At 38.0% G+C, this 18,261-nt stretch overlaps 1 protein-coding gene and 1 pseudogene across 7 annotated transcripts in view; both read right to left on the bottom strand.

Annotated features, from left to right (window-relative positions):
* Slit2 (slit guidance ligand 2) overlaps positions 1 to 18,261 on the bottom strand; it is a 338,504-nt gene that overhangs the window by 140,514 nt on the left and 179,729 nt on the right. The window lies entirely within an intron of this gene.
* The window catches only part of LOC104852678, a 41,387-nt pseudogene continuing 38,059 nt past the window's right edge, over positions 14,934 to 18,261 (bottom strand).

Raw genomic sequence — 18,261 nt, 5'->3', positions numbered from 1 at the left:
TGAAGATGAGGCGACTAAACTTATTTTGTTAAGAGTTCATTGCAAATGCTCAAGCATAAAGTAGAATTTGCTATAGAAATATTAAAATAGGGAACATCCTGAAACTAAACTGTGGTGTATTTTTTGAGATGACAAGGACATGAAGAGCTAGAAAAATGGTCCCATTCTGAAACTAATCACTGCATGAACGATATGGATGAAAGTGGTTTCAAATAGGAAAGAATTTCTATTCTTTGAATTTGCACTCATTCTGAAACTAATCACTGCATGAACGATATGGATGAAAGTGGTTTCAAATAGGAAAGAATTTATTTATTGGAAAAATACAGACTTTCCAGAGCCGAAGCAGAGAAGTGGCCCTCGTGGCCAGTTGTGAAATGGTGTTTCTAGTTTGGACCTTGTCCCAAAATAGATCAGCAGTGTATCTAATCAGGTGCTTTTCTTCAATTCTCCATTGCCATGGTCATTGTAAGAATATTTCTTAACATGCATCATCACTTTCCTAAAGGGTCTAGTACCATGCTGAGAATCAAATCACAAACTGCATATATAAATCTTTTATCTAATCAGGTGCTTTTCTTCAATTCTCCATTGCCATGGTCATTGTAAGAATATTTCTTAACGTGCATCATCACTTTCCTATGCGACTGAGACTCCAAAATGATCTTCTTGCCTTGATTTATGATCCCTTCTAATGTAGCCCCCCACAAACACACATACTAGTACCATCCTATTTTTAAAAAGTGTATCATGCCACCTCCTCCTACAGCTTTCTTTATTCCAGTTAAGGAATGATTTATGGATATTTCTTATAAGTCATCAGAAAAAAGACTTTGGGGCATCACTAATATGTTCTTCTATACTTGTATCAAATCCACCAGGAAATCCTCCTGAATCAGTTTTCAGAACATAGCCAGAATTTTACTTATCTGCACCTCTGCTATAGAACTAAACCCACTTTGGGGAGGAGTTAGAAGTCACAAGGTGCTGGATTCAGTGACTAAAGACATACTATAATGACTTTATGTGACAGAAATTACCATAAATGGGTGATCAAAGTGGCAAGATCAGAAAATATAGTCAATGTTGAAATTTTAGAAAGTGGTAACAGTGAAAGACATATTGCATTAATACCCCTCAGTACACAAAATTTTCTCCTATTCTTTGAATATACCTACTCCATTTTCTTAGATGTAATAAGATTTTTAAAGTGTAAACATTCTCCATATCTTTTGATTCTCCCTATACAATTTTGAATTATACTACAGCATCCTGTAAATATGCTCTGATTAAAGAGACAACTTAAAAAATAATTTTTAGTTTAATTCCTTTCTTCGCTGTCTCCATTGTTAGTATGTTGAATGCAGGAAATTTAGTTCATCTTTTTTCTAAGGAATTGCTTAAAAATGAGAGGCCTTCAGGAAATGGTAAGGGTGGCAAGGAAAGAAAAAGACGTTCTGAAGAAAAAACTAACAAGTTATAGCAATTTGCTGGATGCATGTGCAAGAGAGAGTGGTAGTAAGTAAGTCTATGATTTGAGACCTGATAAGTGAAAAAATCTTGTTCCAGACACAATTAAGGGAAATCAGGAAAGAAAACTGAGATTCTGAAAAGACTGTTAGACATTTTCATAACAAGGCAAATAAGGAGATACCTATGGTTATGTTCCACAAATTAAAATGTTGACAATATGATACTAGAACTCAGTAAAAAGATCAGAACCAGAAATGCAGATGAATACCACAGTATAGTTATGCACAGTGGCACATCCCTGCAATTCCAGTGTTCCGGGTAGCCAAAGCAGGAGGATTCCAAATTGAAGACCTCCCCTGCCAAGTTGTGATTTTAAAAGACCATGTTTTTAAAAATTGGAAAAATTTGGGGCTGTTGCTCAGTGTGAAGGCCCTGGGTTCGATATCCCTAACACTGGAAATATAAATGAATGAATGAATATCTTAAAGGGTCTAGTACCATGCTGAGAATCAAATCACAAACTGCATATATAAATCTCCCATTGGGTAACATAGAATACATTAGCAAGTTTCAAATTTTCATGATATTCTCCACAAGAACAAATGCTCAGTTTTCTCAAATTTTCAATATTTACAAGCTGGGAAATCAGCTATGGACTTTTCTTAACCTCATTCCTATTCTCTTACAATACATAATATATTAAAAAACACATCAATAGCATAAGATTCGATATGCCCACTGCTTGGTGGTATTTTTCTTTCATTGACATACACTGTGTAAAGTATGTATATATTACTACATGCACAGACCCCTCCTATACATATATGGAGTATATGGACAAAAATAGATCTCTTAATATCAAAGGCCACCTGTATGATAGAAAAAAATTCACAACATAAATGTTAGTTAAGGCACTGATAATAAATGCACTCATCTTGGTGTAAACTGTCACCATCATCTGTCTCCAAAATTTTATGGGAATCCCCTTTTAAAACTTTTTAAGTACTGTAAACAAGGTCACTCATTTGAAATAATAAAAACTTCACAATGTGAATAAATTCTATCATCTCTTTATGAAATAGTGTCCATTAACTTTGATTGATAGTAGCATAAAACTTTTCAAATGATACTGAAGTCACCAATCAGCTTACCAATTAAGTGTATGTATTCAAGAAAGCAGTAACTAATTGGGTAGAACCATCAGGTAATATAATATGCTAAAAATACTGTCTATGGGAATGAAAAATTACAAAGCTCTTTGCATGTATTTTATGATTCGAAAGTCAAATAATGGGATATTACAAGAGTGAGATGACTCACAGGAAGAGATAATTCTGAAAGATGACAGCAGTGCCTTACACCTTAGGGAAAGTCATGGGGATGAGGAGGTAAGAAGGGGTGATAATATAGTTTATTGTACTTAACAACTAATTAAAAGTAAAGAGGTTGTTCAGGGATTCTAGAACATCTGAGTAGATGATAAGGAGTTATCAGTTAATCTTAATAGTAGTAAAGAGGCCAGGTGTGGTGGCATATGACTGTAATCCCAGCACTCAGGAGGCTGAGACAGGAGTATTGTTGGGAGTTTGAGTCCAATCTGGGCTACATAAGGAGTTCAAGGCTAGTCTGAACTACATATCTAGACTCATCTCAAAAACAGCACAAAACAAAACAATAGTAAAGATACAAGGGGAAGATTCTTGAATAAGACTTAAGGAAGGTTTCAAGAACTTGCTCAAGATTGACTAGAACCCAGCAAAGTATTGTTTTTATTCTCATATCTCCCCATTTTCCATGTCAATAAGCAAATTGATTTTGACTTTATAAAAAGTCAGTGTTAATTAATATGTGCACTCAATTCTGATGTTATAAAAATGTATAGTCTTTCCAGGAACACTGGAGAGAGCCTGTGATTTCAAGCAAGGGGATTGTGAATTTAAGACCAACCTGGGCACCTTAGCAATGATGTGTCCTTTTATAAAAGCTAATGTTAGGATGCTAACTCAGTATATACACAGCTCTGGATTCAGTATCCAGTATTTTAAAAATGTGTCTAAGGTTTGTCTACAAACATAGCCAACCATCACACTTTTCTTCCATCCAGAATTTACAAACTTAAACTAAAAAGTGATTTTTGATAATTATATTGGGATATTATTAGTATAATAGCCCGATGATTAGACTATGACCATCAAAAGGCAGCTACTGCTGTGGACCTTAAGCTTTGTCAGATAACATGCTTTTCTTAGAAGACTTGCCTGTTTTAATTCAACTCCTCTAAGTTGAATTTTTGTTTCATTCCATCATGAAGTCTCCATATACTTAGAATGGCTCTGCAATGCACAATATTTGCCTGTGTTTGTGCTAGCAGAATTTGTACAGACTATGGAAAAAGCTCTTCATTTGTTTTGAATTTGGTATAAACTCTTTTCAAAAATGGAAACAGATGAAGACAGGCATGGTGGCGCACACCTGTAATCCCAGCACTCGGGAGGCTGAGGCAGGAGGATCACTATGAGTTCGAGACCAGCCTGGGCTACATAGTGAGTTCCAGGTCAGTCTCAACTACATACTGGGACCCTGTCTCAACCACCCCCCCACCCAAATGGAAACAGATGCATTTTTCTATCATTGTTTTCTGAACTTATGTATATGATGCTCATACAGACTGAATAAGTATTAAAATATATACATATATTTGAAATGTGTATATGGGTGCAGGTGAAAGGGAGAGCAAGAAAGAAATTTACTATATTCAAATGTGTGTGGGTGTGTATATATGTATTTATATAAATTAGTTACATAGCTATCTTTCTAAATATAACAGGTAAAAACATTATAAAGGTCACATATGAGGTATTCTCTGATGTCTCATGGGGTAGGGATATGCGATGAAAATAATTTCCAAATGGTTATTTAAGGCATTCTATAGATTGAATTTTTCTATTTCTAAGAAACAAAGGCTACTTTCAAAAGAATTATTTCCTCTTGAAGGGGAAACCTAAAGACTTTTAAAAGGTAGAATATAATCTATTGGAACTGAAATACTGCATCAGCTTTTAATAAAAGAGCCAATACTGAACTGCTACTATTTTATTGCTCACGACGTATGGTTTCCAGTTGAGTATCCCATTAACCTTAGAGTGCAATGATATCATTTTAATTATATAAATTGAAATGGCAATGTATAATACCTATATCATGTAGAAGTGGATTTGCTTTATGTGAAAGTGTCTAAACTATCTTTCACTATGAAGCAATAAATTTGCTTTCGATGGCAAACCTGCCTGTAAATTTAATTACTGGTAATTTTATTTTCCTTCACGGTTTAACCTCTCTGAGTCTCACTGAGAATATCATAAATCTGTACTTCCACGGCCTACTTTGGAAACTACTGAGTAAAGATAAATGAGTATTTGCCCAGGTTTTAAGTTTGGAAGAGCAAAGAAATATGAAGGTGGATGGGAAACAATTATGCTAACCTGTAAATGTCATCACAGCGGAGATTCATAATTTCATAAGAAGTATATTGTTTACTTAATAAACTCCTTTTATTCAAACATCTAATTAAATAACACATTTCATGGAAAAGAATTATTTTCGTGTATTTGCAGATCCAGATAACTGAGTATGTGTAAGAAGAAAAGGAGTTTTACATAAGAAACAGATGTTTGCAATAGTTTGAGACAAAGAACAGTCTCCCAAACAGAGTAATAGGGTTTTGGTGGAGCATCACAAGATGACAGGGCAGGAACTCACAGAAGATCAGCAGGTGATCTGGGTGGGAGGAGAAATGCTCCTCATGAATGCCTTCTACCCTTCCTCACAATTTCTTTTGGAGGAACTCTTTCTAAATGTAAAAGGGAAGCCCAGTTATATATGGTTGAAGTCAGCTCATTTCTATGTTAATTATGCATAACATGCACCTGGTGAAGGCCATCATGGCTCTCCCTCTCAAGAGAAGAGAGAATAGCTTGGGATTAAGATTCATGTCTCCAAACTAAAGTGCTGCATTGGTATCTGGGCTCTACCTCTTACTAGGTTTGTGACTTGGGCAAGGAATCCCTCTTCAGCCTCCACACATCCTCTGTAAAATGGTAGTAATAAAACCACCCTGTGTTAATTACTTTTTCTCGTTGCTGAGACAAAATACCCAAACACTAACCCAAACTCTAACCCCAGTTAGAGGGGAAAGGGTTTATTTGGCTTACAGTTCATAGAGCTTTCAGTCCATAACCAGCTGGCTCTGAGGCTGGGATGTCAACAAGCATGGCAGAACAGAAACAACATGGCGCACACAAGGCAGGAAAGGTAACAAGAGAGTCAACAGTGCCTCCCTGCCCCCTTTATCTTATTCAGACTACTTATGGCGGGTAGCACTGAACCCTTCATTCTAGTGCCCTGGCGCCTAGCAATGAACACGAATCAATTCCAGCTTCACACACTCTAGATCAAGCCTGTGACCACATGGGGCTTGGGGGGACATCTAGACCCAAACCATAGCACCCCCACCTCACAAGACCATTGCTTGGACAGAGCTTGTGCAATGGTGTTGGAGTACATGGCACAAAACAAATGCTTCATGTGTGCTACACCTGATTGCCATAGTGTGTGCAACTGTGCACTTTTCTGTCTCTTCTCTGCACTTTGAGGTGATCTCAAGGGCTTATCTTTGCCGTAACTGTCAAAGACTTTTATCCTGGATGTGCCTTTTATTAGCCCTGTGACTTGAGCCAGTTGAGCTTTCTTCCTTTTAAATTTCTGTAAGTTTCAATTTCTCAATCTATAAATTAATATTTGGAACACTTTTCATAAGGCTGTTGGGAGAATTATATGAGATGTTCAGACCAGGCCTCACACGTATTAATAACCTTCGTAAATGCTGCGTATTATCATTTTAGTCTGAAGATGCATACCAACAAACAGATTTTTGGAAGAGTCACTAAAATTTAGGTAAAGTTTTAGCATACCAATCATATCTATCAAAGCACAATTCTGAACAAACAAGAAAAGGCTTTTTCATGACTAAATACAGTACTTGTGAATTATATTGCTGTCATTATCAATAAATACTTAAAAACAATCCCAGCAAGCTCTGAGTTATATTAGGATACACTTTAAATTCAGGAAATTTAAATTCATCATATACAGTTTCTCAATTACAGAGAAGCATGAAGGCTCATAACCCATATCCGGGCATGTCATAAAGTTCTAAATGTAAAAAGCCATTTTATAATTTTTGAAAGGCAATCTTAAGCTAATGTTTCCATTAAATGCACAAACCATTCTTCATTATACAGCTAGCAAACAATGTGAGGGGATCAAAAAGCCATGTTTTTGTTACATTATCATTTCTGAAATATGTATACATGGGCATTAACCACAGACATCAATTCTGAAAGGCAACTCCTGGTTCTAAATTTGGTGAGTTGCGACAGTTGCCTTCAGGAATGGAGGTGAAGAGGGTGCACACCCTCCAATTCCACCCCTTCCCACTGCCTCCTGAAAGAAGAATCAGCCATCTCGACTCCGGCAATGGAGGTTACTCCTCACTCAAGTTGTCTGCTTTCCTCAGACACCACGATGTCCAAAAGACCCAGTTAACAAGGTCCGGAAAACATCAAAGAAAGGACAGAGCTATGCTGAAGTTAGAAAGCAACAGAGCAAAGAAGTCAGAAGAAAGGATGATGGGGAAAGGGACAAGAGAGGAAGAGAATGAGAGGTAAAAATGTAAGCACTGCAGGGTCTACAACCACAAAGCAACAGCAGAAGGAAGAATCAGAGCTGCAGAACTTTTAAACCGCTCGGTTGATCTTTTTACATATAAATACTCAGAGCATATATCTACTTGGACATGGCTCTAAATGCGTTCCATATATTATCTATCTAATAGTACAATGCTAAGAAGTAGGTATTGATCCCTGGTACCAAGAAAAAAAAAAAAGAAGTAGGTATTGAGGTTTCCAGCAGAGATGAAGAAACAGACTTAGGAAAGCAAAAGTACGCATTCATATCATTTTAATAGTTTGGAGGAGATGGCAGCAAACACATCAAAGTCCTTGCCCTCAGGAATCTGAACCTAAAATGACACAGCCTGGGTTTGTTCTGAGTGTATAAGATGGCTGGGGTTCTCCAGAGAAGAAAACACAAAATCAAGAAAACTGACCATTTATTATACCATTCATATTGATTTTCTTTGTATTGCTTCATGTGTGGCACAAGAAGTTTGGGATTAGAGCATTTCGTCAGCGATACCTTGACCATGCCAGGTTCTACCATTTCAATGAGGTGAAATGTACATTACCACTTGTAACACCACTAAAATGCTTTGTTTGTGCCAGTTGTCAATGGCTATTTTAACCCATTATACTTTACTGAAAATCGTTTACTAATGTACGTCACAGCATTTCACAGTTTAAGTTGATGGAGAACTGCACTCTAGCACTGCCAACCTCCCATTTTCTTAAAATTCTATTTGGATACCAAAATAAACCCAGACACAATTTTGCTGTGTAAGTCAATCTACTGGCTACTGAATCAATCCTGCCCAACAACTGTTCCAAAAAGGCACTTAAATCAATTTGCTACAAACATAGTGCATTCGATGATATATGCACAAACTATACTTAGCCATTCTACACAGATAATTAACTCCAGCAGACCGAAGGCTCACACCAGAGTGCAGTTCTTAGTCTCAATACAACTTTGTGAGAGACATCCATTGATAATCTGAAAACATGCATGGCACTTTGTGTAGGATAACAGAAAACCTACAAAGTATGAATAGCTTTTCTTTTACATGATTTTAGAAAACTACGCACCTCAACAAAATTCAAGATAACATTTTCTGGCTTATAGAATTTCTTTTCATTGCATTAGTGGAACAAAGGAGCTATCTATAAAGAAAAACAGTGTCTTTATTGACTGTTTTTTTTTTAAGTCAGTGAATTGATTCCAAAGAAATCACAACCTTACCATCAAGGAAGAAATGCAGGGTTTTTATCAGGCCCCCGTAGAGGAGCTGCACTCATTACTTCTGTAAGCGTGACTAAGCTGTTGGCAGCAGAACAAACCTCAGGAGATACAGTGGAGATGCAGCCATCATAGGGCTGATAAGCAGGAGGCAGGGCCAGGACTGTGAGTTCTTGTGACTTCTACCCCTCACTTGGAATGCTGGGTGGCTTAGGATATCACAGAAAAACGAAATACTTCAGGGAAGGTTTAAAAACTACACATAGCCATGCACATCCACAAACTTGCATACTTTAGGGTTCTTACATTTTGTTTGAATTTGCATACTGTTACATTTCTGTAAAGATAGATTATTCTCCTTTTCTCTTTTTATTATGTTACTCAAGGTAACTCCTCCTCACTCTTCCAAAATAGGTAGATTTAGAGACTAGGAATACCCAGACCATATTGTATCGTAAAGAACTATAGCATCATTTTCAAGTGATTACACATGAAGGAGTGTAATCAACTGTTAGATTTAAGCTGTGGCTTTTCCAAATACACCTACTGAACAAGTATCTTAGTACTAGTTTATTTTCTTTGTTTTCTTTTTTGTTACTGGGGATCTAACTAGGGACCTTGGGCTTGTGAGGCAGGCAGCGGAAACACTGAGCCCTAGTACAAGTTTCTGTGCATTGTGACTCACAGTAAACTTGGCTAAACTAGAATAAAGAAATCATGTTTGTATAATTTGGATAGTCAACATTATCACAAATAGCTGGATCAAAGTTTTCTTTCATCAGAAATATAGCCACGTGTTGGTGTCCAGTAGGACAGATATTTAAAATTAGGATACAACTTCCTTTATTTGGAGCCATTACTTTGGTGATCATCATTGACTTCTTCTGCTATTACAGAGACAGATGTACCATCAGAAATCCAGATGCAATAAAATTACATCAAATCGCATATACCTAAAATACGGGCTTGTTACCAAACTCCTGTTTATGTCTATCTGTCAGCTTTCCTATCACGACACAAAACTCCCAATGCACCCACAACTTGGAGGAAGAAAAGCCTAATTAATGGACAGTGTCAAAGGTTCAATACATATTCACCAAGGTCACTGGTAAAGAGACCAAGGGGGATGCAAAAGGCTGAGGAACCCAGCTACATCATAGCAGCCGGAAGACAGAGCGAGGGAAGAAGTAGGAAGGTTCCCAGAGACACACCTCTTCCAACTGGACCACACCCTTACAGCACATCAGCCGTGAGCTCATCAATGCATTAATTCACTGATGAGTGCGGTGCTTCCACGATGCCCATCATTTTCCAAATGCCCAGCTGCTGAATACACAAGAATGTTGGGAGAAACTGTAGATCTAAACCTTAAAAATATGAGAAATATAGAGTGTGTCCTTCTTAATGTCCCACTGGATAAGTACAGCCAAATATGAAAACCCATTCAAACCGTAATTAGTTTGAAGGTTTGAAAAGGATTTCGTGGTCATTCTTGTCACGTGATCATAGAGTGTAAGCAACCCTCACTTCACATATGGCGAGTCAGAAGTGAGAAGATTCTCTAAGGGTTTGCTAAAGATAAAGGTACCAGCGTTGAAATATCACAAAGATTCAACATTATTTAACTGGACCTTGAATAAGTAAATATGCCAATTCATGTTTTCCGGAAGTAAGACAAAGGCAGTAAATTGCTAATCCTGAAATCATAGTAAAAGTTTCCACGTTGTAGTTTAGCTTGTTTAGGAACAGTTAAAGTTCAGATAATTTCAATAGTTTTGTTTTCCAATGTAAACATATTAGTTTTTATACCTTTTGTGGTTTCCTTATAATATTTCTACTTCTATTTTTATATTTCTTTTTAATTCGCCAATAGTCCAATAAGTACTTAATTAATTGATGTTCTATTTTTTTCCTTTTAAGCAAATACAAATAAAGTTTTCTCTCTGTAAATTAGAAAATAATACAAGGGAACAAAACATACATTTTTTTTCTCTAGTTTCCAGATATTATGACTGAATGAAAATACTCAACAATCCCTTACAGACAAACTTCTCAGTAAACTAAAAAATAGTAAGTAAAATATCTAAATTAAATTTTGAAAGGGGCCAACCTAGCTTTCCTTCAGTCTCTGGGGCATATACAGATTATTATCTCCACAATATAATACTTTATTTAAAAGCAATTGTTTTAATTGCTTTTAATTATTATTAATATACCAAAAGCAACTAACATGATTTCTGAGAGAAACAATGAATCTTCACAGTTCAGTGCACAAATCAAGACTGGAGGGGACTGGGGATTTAGCTCAGTGGTTCCACCTCCTGCCTTGTAAGCGCAAGGACCCAAGTTCAATCCCCTACTGGAAGCTCTTCCAACAATGACTGGAGCAGTCTCCTCGAGCCCCTATCAATATGAGAACTTAAACTAGAATTTTAGGACATTTAAGCAACTGCAGGCATTCGAGTCATCAGAATGTACAGACTTGAAATTGATGGATTCAGTACCAGTAACTTAGTATGATATCAGTTAATGTTTTGGAAAAATCCAGGCACTGGCAGACTCTGAAATCTTTCCCAGAAAGAGAATGAATAGCAAGTTTACAGCAGAGACGCATACTGAGGTACTTGTTTTTTGGGGTACAACTATGACTGTATGGACAGAGCCTTGGCAGCCTATGAAATTTCTTTTTGGCAATCTTTTCTTCCCCTTCAGATTAACTCTTAAATCTTGCCATTGAAGAAGACCAGTGGGTTCCTCATATGCTCTTCCCCACCTCCCTATTTTTCTTCAGATGTCCAGTGAATAAAGGACCTAAGAAGCCTGGGTTTCTTGTTTAACTGCTATTGCAAAGCAATGGCTTCTACATGTGTGTGTGTGTGTGTGTGTGTGTGTGTGTGTGTGTGCGCAGTGCACATTTGTGCATGCACCTGTGCATCAGTGTATGAATAAGTGAGAGATAAAGACAAAGAGGGAGAGACACAATGAAAGAGAGAGGTTTTTCAGGTTTTACTTACTTTGGGGGAAAAGTTGTTCCTCCACCCAGCCAGGTCTTGCCAACAAAGATGCTGAGCCTGCCTTCACAATGCCCCTCTGCTGCAGGAGGGTATATCTGCTCTTTGCCGTAACATTGGAATCTATTTCCTTCCGGAAACACTAGATAGAGCACTTCTTGTGAGAATTTCTTGCTTACTAACTTCATCTCCCCCCCCCAATCAAGAAAGGATGTTGGGCTGGACATGGTGGCTCCTGTCTGTAATCCCAGAGGCTCAGGAGGCTGAAGCAAGATCAGGAGATGAAGAGCAGCCTAGGCAACAGAGCCAGATCATGCCTCAATATAAAATTTAAAAAGGGCTGTGAGGGTAGATCAGTGCTACCTGAATTTCAGTCCTTTTACCAGAGGGAAAATAATGAATGCTGGAATTCAAGTAAGACCAGTGTATATAAGCCAGACTTTTAAAAATGCAGTCTTTTAAGATCAAGCTATTTCAGCTATGATAATAGGATGCACTGCACAACTGAAAACTGCAGAACCCAGTGAGAAATTTTGGCTCTGTTGTTCCTAAGATGTTGCATCTGCTTGACCCCTTCTGCTGGGCTCACCAGATGAATGGATCTGTCTTGTCTACCCTGGCTCCTCACAGACTGTTTCCTCCCCCATATGACAAGGAAAATTGTTAGCTTCAAAGTTTTTCCCAGAGACTTAGGGGTATTTACTAACAGCCCTAGGAAGTCAGAATCTTAAGCATAATGTATGGGTAACAGGGAGGGAGAGCTGATGCTGTCTACCAAAGTCCTTCCAAAGAATAGTTCTCTCATCTGCAAACCACACTGTCTTGTTAAGTGAGCACACATGAGCCACTATTCTAGAAGTTTCTACCTCACTCACAGTCCTCATATATCATGGAATCACAGATTCTGCACCTAATTTTCTGTGCATCCTTTGTTGGGGGAAATATGAACAATAAATCTTATCTAAAATTACAATTTGCACGGTAATTTCATCTACATTATTTCATTTGATCCAACAAGAAGAAGTTGAGTATAGAATGGATTTTCTGAATATCATCTATTTTGATAGAGTTGTTTATTTATTCTCTGTAAAGACAGTTAATAATGTGAATAGCTGGTCTTGAATTTACAATTTTATTATTCTGCAGTTGAAACTTAGTTCATGGAATGGAAAAATACGCAGAGAGGGGCCTTTTTGAGAGAGCTTTTTATTAAAAAATAATGCCTGTTTTCTTTCATCACTTTTTAATTTTCAATTTTGAAATTTTAAGAACTGCACTTTTAAGAGCTGCTCAATTTTAGATAGTCAGGAAAAAAAATAACTGAATGATTAGTTAGAATACTAATTGTTGGATTTCCTTGGCTCCAGACTTGTAGGAAATCCTCAATACAATTGCAAACACTTTCCCCAAACTCCCCCTACTACTGCTGCTTCATTCTTTTGTCTTCGTTATCCATCACCTAATGGGGGTGATTTTTCAGAACGCACCCCCATTTCTAAGTGCAAGTGGTATTCAGGACTGATGTGAGCCATTAATGTATGGGTAAATTCACATTGAATTGATCCTTTTTACTGCAGGTGGGGAGAGCTCATGGCTGAGCTCTGCTGTTAACAATACCTAGCTTTCCTCCAGAGACAGACTGCCTTAAGTGGGCAAACCACTGAGAAAATTCTCATCCAACAACTGTCTCCAAAGCAGGGTCAAAGGAATTAACCCATAGTTAAGGAGGCAAGGGCTTGCTTAAGTACTTTAAGTACATAGACAGTTGTGCACAGAGATTTGAGCAGCTGGTTTCTGTCTCTGATGGAGAATGAACAGGAGGACATGCAATAATGTTATGGTAGGAATGACAGCGTTTAGACAAGAAGAAAGAAGTCTCCACATTATGTTTGAAGCATTCACTGCAGTCCTGGATTTTGCATATTTTGTTTCTTTTAGCCCACTCAACATCCTTAGGGAACTCTTGAGAAACTGAGGTTAAAGAGTTGCTTTATTTGTCTGACGTCACAAAGTTAATAAATGGTAGAACTTGTATGTGGGTCTAATTTCACGGAACTGAAAAGTCCTTTTCACTACAGTACTGACTCTCATATTTTATGTGAGAAGAGGGAACTTAGAACTCCTGGTGATGCTAATGAAATCTGTAGACCTTTTCCTGAAAAACTGTACACACCCAAAGTATCATACTCGTGTTTTTATCCAGGGCATAAAGTACAAGACCCTAATTATCACCCTGCCCTCAAGTGTGCTATAGCTCAAGGAGTAACAGAATAAACCTGAACCCAATCACAGTATGGAAACAAAATGCTGGAGAAGGTAGAATGAGGTCTACAAGATGTCCCTTTCAGTGCTCCGGTGCTTCATGTACACTTAACCATGTGCTTCAGTGAACACAACCCTAGTTTTGCTTACGGAATGCATTTAATTTTAAAACATCATTTCCAATAGCATTCTAAACTGATCCAAATTCACAATCAAAATAATAATTCTTTAACATATGTTGCTCAAGTAAGAAATATCTCCTTGTAAGGTAACACATTAGTATAATGCAAGCTCCGAGAGACAGACAGAGCGAGAGCGAGAGAGAGAGAGAGAGCGAGAGCGAGAGAGAGAGAGAGAGAGAGATAGGTCTTCAAGCTCACTGAATTACTGAAGCAGAAACCAATTTATCATTTTAATAGCAGATAATTTAATAACAAGGTTGGGTGCAGAGCTCTCCCAAGTTAATGACCAGGAGAGGGACTAGGAGGATGGCAGAAACTGATGCAGATTTTTAGCAGGATGGAAATCATCTCAATGGAGATAGCACTCTACCGAATCACTTGCACTGCAGGCCCATGACATGCACAAATCTTGACATTTATAGTGCATTCCCATAAATGGTCTATTGCTATTGTAAACATAAAGCAAAGTAAGGTTTAGGATGCACAAAGCGAAGTTACATCCCAAAATATCTAGGATAGACAAAGGCATCAGCGAGCACCTGCTCAGATCAGTGCCCTGCGGTATCAAATAAACATCAATCAGTAGGTTCACCTGATGATCAGATGGGGCTGCAATGCTACAGAAGTCAGAGACAGACAATTGGGGAAGTGCAAGACTAAGAGACATTAAAGAACTTTCTCCTAAAAATGAAATTAATAATCAAGCACTATGTCATTAAAATATCATGATATTGGCAATTGCAAGCATTTCTCCCATTGGTTCTAAAATGGGTTACTGACTGCTACATTTTTCTAATTTTTTAAAGGATTTTATACTATATTAAAATCATAAAACAAAAAAGGATGGATCTATCTGTCTGTCTATCTATCTATCTATCTATCTATCTATCTATCGATCTACAACAGATTCCTTCCAGTAGTCCCAGTATTCCCCCAGCTTTGCCCATTTCTGCTCAGAACACAGATCTTCTAAGGATCAGTGTCTTTGCTCAGTCCACAGCTCATTTAAGGATCTCTGAGATGACTCTAGTTCTTAAAATGAAACTTTTTCTGCCAAATTCCAGACCCTGAATTTATCCACATGCTTTTACCACTCATCCACCAAAATACCTACCACTCAGATCAACAACAGCTTTCACTGCTGATTCAACGCTTTCAACTTCTAAAAATATCCATACTGCTTCATTATCAGGGACACTAGGAATTTCAAAAATCACACATTTGCCGATTTTCACCCCATTTTTCACATTCTTCCTTGGTTTAAATTTGCAAGTCTTCACAAAGTTCTGCCCCAATCATGTTCCTCAGTGGGACCACTTTAGTAGGACATTTAAGTACTTCAGTTAATGGATTTGAATCCGACTTCTTTGATGCATCTTGAGACTTGCCCTTCTGGGTGGTATCACCTACAATAATCTTGTCCCCTTGTTTGCTGGTCTCTTCCACCAACAATATGGCGCTCAGCCCCAGCTCATGCTGCCCCAGACCCTGGCCTTCCTTGAAGCCAAACTTCTGCATGATCTTATGTGCTACTGTGCCTCCCATGATATCAAGGAAAGAGTTGCTGGGCCCAGTTGGAGATCTTGGCCTATCCTGTTCCTCATACACTGGAGGAGGAATAGTAGCTTTGAAAGACTGTGATTGAGGTCTGGAGTCTTCTTTATAAAGAAAATTTCTGGGTAACTCTTTGTCTTTTTCTAAAAGAGAAGAAGGCTGTGCAATAACAGCTCCTCCCATACTTCATTTTCTCCTCTCCTGCTCATAATCTTCCTTTTCAGGAGTGGAAACCAGTGACTTAAAAACAGAAGGCTTTAAGCTTCTGCAGTCTCAGCTTCAGGTGAGGAAGGCAGCTCTCACTAAAACAAAGAGCCGAAGGACAAAACAAAGTGCTGTCCTTGCTCCAGTTATTGACTTGAAGCAACGTGGCTTAGACGACCTGCAGATGGTGGACACACCCCACACTTTGCAGCAGGCCTGAAGGACCCTGTTCCCAGTAGGTTTTCTGCAGGAGTTCTGATTCCTCTAGCTGATGAATATGATGCTGTGCTTCCTAAGGACTATGAGAAAGTAGTGAAATGCCAAAGAGTGGAAAAACAGATAGACACCGGGAGCTGGAGAGACAAAAGCAAACAGAAGAAAGGGAAAAGAGAAGTAAAGACAGACATGAAGCTAGTGGGTTGTCAAAGTGACCAGAACCAGATTCTGATGTAAATTTTAATAATAATATTGTGATGTGGTCAAAATGTTGTTCCACATTTATAGGTGAGGAATTTTACCAAGGCACAGCTTACACCAGGATCCTAACACAAATGCATTTGACTTGAGATTCTGGAGACAAGGACTCCTACCTACAAGGAAAGCTCACGAGGCAGTTCAGTGTGGATGCCACTTAAGCTGAGTGTTTCCTGAAATCTCCTTTAGGGAAACAGAACCATCAAAAATTTTAAAATAATAACATGTTTACTTGGTGTTTTCAGATTCAGATGCACTCTCCACACATCCTTCTTAGGTGAGCCTAGGAAAATAAGTCTGTTCTCGAATTTGCTCCCAGAATGGAAGTCCTCTGGGAGAGACTTCCTTCGTTTTCCACTTGCATATTTATATACATAATATGAACAATGGTCCCAAGCAGGAGCCTCCCATCCAGAAGAGGAGTAGCCTCTGTGCACACATTAACGTAGACTTCTGGTATGTATTTGATTGGAATTGCTTTTCTCTTTTCTAGTCAAATGACATTTGTCTCTGCCAAACCAAATGACTCTTCAACCCACCATCTCACATTTTGATTCTTTTGTGCCCCGCAAATCTATCTCCAGCTTTTCTTGCCGCCCTGAGTGCCCCATCTCAATTTCACACCTTTTTCTTCTCAGGGAAACTTTCACATGATAAGCTGTTCAGGGGTTAAGTTCTCTCATCTACTTTCAAGATTCAAATATCCTCAAATACTCCAGGATCAGTTCTAAAAATAAGTGTTCAACGTGCATTTGCTAATCATGATTAGAAAAGCATTCATAGTCTAGTTCCAAATTTCAATTTCAGCTTTTTTAAATTTTCCCCTTTCCTGGAAATGGCTGATGATTTGATACTTCAGCTATGGTTCAATAAACCCGTGATGAATGAGTGAACGACTGATGCACTCTAGTGCCTTGAGCTAAGAGTTATCTGCAAGAAGCAAAACGCATTTAAAGTTTATGAGAAAATGTATCATTTCCATGCCTTATCCCCTAAAGCACTGACCTTTCGAACCTTTACTCCTTAAGGTTCTGTCCTGTAGAAATATTTCAAGTTTTTTCCAATGAGAAGGGGGCTCTCATGTGGAAATAAATTTAATATAATCTGTATCTGCACCCAGTTAAATGTGAAGTCGAAACTTCAGTAGACTCTTTAAGAAAGACCAAAGTGAATCTTCTGTGCCCTCCCAAACACTTCATCTTTTAATAAAAGACTTTCTAATCACCAAAGCTGTGTGTGTGCATGCACGAATAATGTGAACAGCATTCGTTGAAAATGTCACTGCATCTCCTGATGTATTGCTATAAAGAACTTGGAGATTTCCCAGACATGAGATGACCTAAGAGAAACAAAATTATATTCAATTCACGTGACTTATTCGAGTTACAGTTAAGCTAGCAGAGCAAGGAAAAGCAGACCTTTCTATTTCAATATATGATTACCAAACTTTTTACTTTCACTTATTTTATTCATTCAGTTGTCACATCTGAAAAAAAAAATCTCAATCTGTACTCCCTGTAAATGCTCCCTGTAACAACAGTAAGTAGATATGAAACTTAAGCTATCATTGCAACTGAGGGGAAAATGCCATAGTGTTAGCAGAGCTTTCTAAATTTTCTTTTCTCTCAGGATAAAGCCCACCCTGAATATAAAATACTGCTCTCGGTGTAAGTCCTCTCCACCTTATCTTCTGTATCCCTGTGCGCCTCTTAAACACAGATTGGCCACCTCAGTACAGTGCAGCGTGCCTGCAGTCTGCAATGCTGTGTTGTTTCTTTCCCAGTTTCACAGTATAACCTCATTCATGTCCTTTATCAACAATAAAGCACGACCCCTCTCTGCTGCATTTGGCAGGTGCCTCTGTTGTCACCACCCTGTCTACCTGCTACTCCTCCCTGTTCTTTCTCCAGTGTCGGAGAACCCTAACCTCACTGATACTCCATTGAACCCAGTTGTTTTCACCATTATTTTCCTTGCCTGTCTCACTTATAATTTCTTTCATCTGCTCTCACAGAACAATCTAAGCACACTTCAATTAGACTGTTTATTTTGTGGTAATGTTATAATAGTCTTATTAAAATGAGTCTTTTAAAAAAAAAATACAGGTTGGCCTGACTCAAAAATTAAAC

The sequence above is a fragment of the Fukomys damarensis genome, unplaced genomic scaffold (genome assembly GCF_012274545.1).
Source record: "Fukomys damarensis isolate Sample0158 unplaced genomic scaffold, DMR_v1.0_HiC HiC_scaffold_35, whole genome shotgun sequence".
Lineage (NCBI taxonomy): Eukaryota > Metazoa > Chordata > Mammalia > Rodentia > Bathyergidae > Fukomys > Fukomys damarensis.
Note: the sequence above shows the minus strand (reverse complement) of the source record. Positions and strands in the feature narration are given on the sequence as shown.